The sequence below is a fragment of the Nanorana parkeri genome, unplaced genomic scaffold (genome assembly GCF_000935625.1).
Source record: "Nanorana parkeri isolate BGI_ZX_2015 unplaced genomic scaffold, ASM93562v1 scaffold1290, whole genome shotgun sequence".
Classification (NCBI taxonomy): Eukaryota; Metazoa; Chordata; class Amphibia; order Anura; family Dicroglossidae; genus Nanorana; species Nanorana parkeri.
Genome location: NW_017307558.1, coordinates 242,768 through 247,264, shown reverse-complemented (window position 1 = coordinate 247,264; position 4,497 = coordinate 242,768). Strand labels below are relative to the sequence as shown.

Here is a 4,497-nt window from a genome sequence, read left to right as displayed (position 1 = left end):
TCAGTAGGGGATATTTTTACATTTCCCATTAGGGGCATTGTCTTCACAGAGTTTGTATGTTGTCCCCTCTGAGTGTTACATTTCTCACACACAGTTAAAGCTGAACTCCAGGCAAGCAGCTAAATACATAAATGAAAGGATTTGTATTTCTATCCAGCACTGATACTTACACAGCTCTTCCCCACATCACACCCCTCTCTGACAGTGCAGGAGAATTGTTTCTTTTCTGCCGCAGATTAATGACTTACAGGTCTTGTCCCTTTTCCAGCCTATGACTGGACAGTGATATCAGAAGCTGCATGCTGATGTGCCCAACGCTTTGTCATTCTGTCCTTCCTTATATCGGCATGTACCTTGTTAGCATTTAAGCACTGCAGCACAGCTGACTGAGTCCTTGCTTTGGTTCTCCTTCTCCACATCTGAGCTCTGCTGTGCAGGGACTACAAGTTGAAAGGAGGTACTTGCACTGCTTTTAAAAAAAAAAACAAAGACATTTTATGATGTATTATTGAATACAGAGCTTCATTCATTCATTCATTCATTTGTGTCTTGTATGTCTGCTTAAAATCTAGCTGTAAAGCCCCATTCTGGGTGCAGTTAAAAAAGAATTATGGAGTGAGTGAAGAATACTCATCCCCCTAATTCAAGCCAACCCGTGACACTGAAATAGTCACACGTTGGCTCTATAGATCGGGAAGTGAGCGAGCACATACCGTTGCTCGCTCACTTTCTGATAATCTCTCTGCAGAGAGTGGCTGTCAATCATAACTCCCCACAGGGATACTGCTCCCTCTGATCCTCCAGCACTGACTGGAGGAACGGACGGGGGAGGGGCGCGGGCACAGCTGGCTCTAGCTAGGTAGAGCCAGCTGTCAACCAGCCAGTGGGGTGGATCTCGACAGTATTGTCAGGATCCATTCCGGCTGCGGCGCGGCTCTGCGCTCTCGGCAATAGCCTGATATATACTGAGTTTTTGGTCACCGCAGGACATTAGTATATGTTCTTCTGTGACCCTGAAGGGAACTATGGACAAAAAAGTTTAGGCCTTAGTTCTCTTTTACATTTCCGCATGCAGTGAGCTCCCTCCTGCACTGCATGTGTTAAATGCTCTTTTGCCCACGGAGAAAGGAGTAAGTACTAATATTTCCCTTATTCCTCGCTCTCCCGGCAGCTGGTACATTTCTCTGCTGCCTGATGCCCTGGAATGCCGTTCAGCTTTCGCCATCCTCCTGTACAATGCAAGGCTGCTGGTACTGCATTGTATGTGATGAAGTCAGAGAGCTGCAACCAGCCAGGCAGCGCAGCGGCTTTGGGTGACCAGTTGCATGGAGATAAGGAAGCCTGTGCCAACAAGGAATAAGGTAAGTAAATTACCTTATTCCTATCCCCCCTAACCGAATAAGCATTTCATCCCTGCAGTGAAGGTGGCCTGGGAGTGATTAGGCTTTCATAACTAACTTCCTTCAGAAACTGCCATCGTCCTGGCTCCCTCTGACCAGAAACAATTGGAGAGTGTGAACTCAGAGACTCTTATCTGTATGCCTGTTGCAGGTCAGTGAGGGTGAAGTATTGATTTCAACCAGCGTGGCGAGTATATTCAGAAGTGACAGCCTGGATATTTCCCTTTAGTAAAGGTTTACTTTTATCCATACATCTACATCTTCAGAGGTCAACGTGCCTTCAGTTAGTGCACCCTAGCCTGTGCTAATTTAAAAAATCAAATGTATGTATATATATATATAGAAGATTACGGGTGACATTGATGTAGTTCAAATATCACTTGCAGTATTCGGACTAAGGGATAGCTACAGAGCCGTGTTAGGGGAGCTCATCATTGCTGAAAAGGTCCGTGGTTGCTCTGCAAATGACTTTTTTTTCTTTTTTTTTTCTTTGATCTTAAAATGATACATTTGCCCGGTCTGGGAATTGGGTCTTGGCAGTGCGATTGCACTTGGACAGATTGCTTCCTTCATGTTTTTTCCTGTTAGTGATCTGATAATTTGTATTCACTCTAAAGTCCAGACTATATGAGTAATTTCTAGTTGATTGAATGCTGAGCACCTTGATAAGTCCGCTTCAATCAATGCTGCAGACGAGTACAACTAGAAGTATTGTTTCCCGAGGAATGCAATGGTAGGCCTCATTTTTTAAATATTTTATTGTGGGTCGCATGACTTAGGCACAATTTATACAGGCAACTCACAGTTTGCCAACTAAGTTGCAGACAACCAAATTCTTTTACATTTTATCTTGCATTAGAAATGCGAAGAGTAAAATGTGGTTGCTGTGCGGCAATATGGTTTTCTCAGAAGGCTGTACATGTAGCTCATATAAATTGTAGCAGACGGGATCTAGTAATGTTGCCATAGGAATCATGTTCCCTTTTCTAGAACCTGGTAGCTGGAATCTGGCTGTAGGCAGCACGGGCACTTTATTTGGAATGTGTATCTCCAGGTTTGCTGTGAGCTTGGAGAACCTCCACCTATATGGTCATGTGTTCCCATTCACACACCATACCTAAAAATAATGTAAAAATTGTCTTGTCTTCTTAGCTGTTTCTTTGGAGCAGGTATGGCTGAGGGACAATTTTTTTTAAGTGCATACATTCAATACCTTGAGATTTTTAACACTTTGTTAGGACAGACATCCCCGAACAATAAGTTAAGTGCCAACAGGTTTAATTATTCCGAAGACCGTTCACCAGCCCCCTGAGAGAGGAAACAAAGTAGTATTTTTCTGTCCTGGCGTTTTCAGAAAAGAGCATCTAAAAAGTAAAAGTGACATTAAAGGCAATTTTTTTTTCCCCCTCACTCCAACGTTAAGTAAAGCACTTTAATGTCTTTTAATCCGATTTTATCTTCTTCTTTCCTGTAGTTTTCAGCCTTCTCTCCAGCGCTGCGGCAAGTCTCCGATCCAGCGCTGACTCCTCTGTGCTTGCTGGCACTTCCTGACCCACGGTGTCTGCATGCGGGTGCACGCCGTCCATAGACTTACCTTGTGTCTCTCCTCGCGTCGCGGACGAAAATGTGAACTGCGCCCGCCCCAAGATGCTTTGCGGCGGCCCGAGCAGTTTCACATTTTCGGACGGGAGCGTGCGAGGAAGACACAGGTAAGTTTAAACCGCTGTTAAAGCGTTTTTTAAAAAAAACTACTTTTTGCATATATCTACTGCTTGCTAGCTTTAATAACACTTTTAAGGTTTCAGTTTTAAATTTCCCCAATTATCATCCATTACAGCAACCTGAGAAACGATTGCTCCTTACATCTACAGGAAACAAAGAATTTTAAAGACCCCTCCCACCCCCTTGTCTCTCAGTTTTTGATTGTGTTTCTTACCATCCATGTCATCGGCATGTACGGTATGTTTCCTTCTCCTGACCGGATGGCCTTGTGCTCAGCGTTCTCCCTTCTGGCGGCTCTGCTGGAGTAATGCTGGGGTGGTCCAATCTTGTCCGAGCGGGGTCTTGTCCTCTGGTTCTAGAGGTTCCCCCTCTTTATGGTTCTGGGTCCTTCTGCCCCCGTTTTTCCCTGGGGGAGTTGACCCCCGAAGTCCTCCTGATTGTGACCCTGTCCATTCGTCCTCCCTTCTCTTAAGGTGGTAACACGGCCAGGTAGTGATGACAGTACAAGAGTGTTTGCTCCGCCGGCAAATGTATGGCTAGAGGAGGGCGGTGCCTTTTAGTCCAAGCCTTGTTCTGTGGCTGATGATGTCACTTCTGCTTGCCGCTACTCGAACGCTGAGCGGGCAGAGCAGGGAGAAACTGCTTGCTGTGGAGGAAGATGGCAAGCTGTTAGTGACTGCTCCCGAGACCAAGGGATAGCAAGTGTTTTTCCCAGTGCCTGGGTCTGTAGGCAATGGGAACATGTAACAAACTTAAAGTAGGTGCAGAAGTGGAAATACACTTCAAGGAAACCTATATTGAGTGATAAAAGGAGTCGGCCATTTCCGACCTTCTTCTGGAAAGCATCTTCTAGCTCTCGTCTGAATTGTCAGCCCATCATGCAATGAGCAGAGGGAAAATATTCACCAAACAGTTCTCAAGCTATGCTGGGGTAAAAGCCCTGAAGGAGGTCTTGAAGCAGATGTAACCAGTGTTTCCAGTTGAACAGAGCAGGTGTCGCTTTTCACTGAGAATGTGAAAACACGACACAGATTCACTTTTTTTCCCCCTAAGTGATTTAATCCTTTTCACTTCCTGTGAGCCGAGTGTGTTCGGTGGCCACAGCTGTGCCCTGCAATCTTTACATGTCCAAAGGCAATATTTGTATTTAAATTGGAAGGAAGTCTTTCCCATAAATCTAGGACTAACATTGGACGCTAATTGTGTCAAGAAACAATCCTGAAGTTCAACTCGCTCACCTTGTTTGGCCCAATATATTATTAGGACAATGTGGTAATGAAATCTTGTTCATAGTATGCATTCCTTTTTCTGATGGTCTGTATACAGTTCTTGCTGTGTTTGGGTGCCAAAAAAAAAAAATCTCTCTATATATTAT

General features: G+C 44.7%; 1 protein-coding gene across 2 annotated transcripts in view; it reads left to right on the top strand.

Annotated features, from left to right (window-relative positions):
* The window catches only part of SCAF1 (SR-related CTD associated factor 1), a 32,778-nt gene that overhangs the window by 8,089 nt on the left and 20,192 nt on the right, over positions 1-4,497 (top strand). The window lies entirely within an intron of this gene.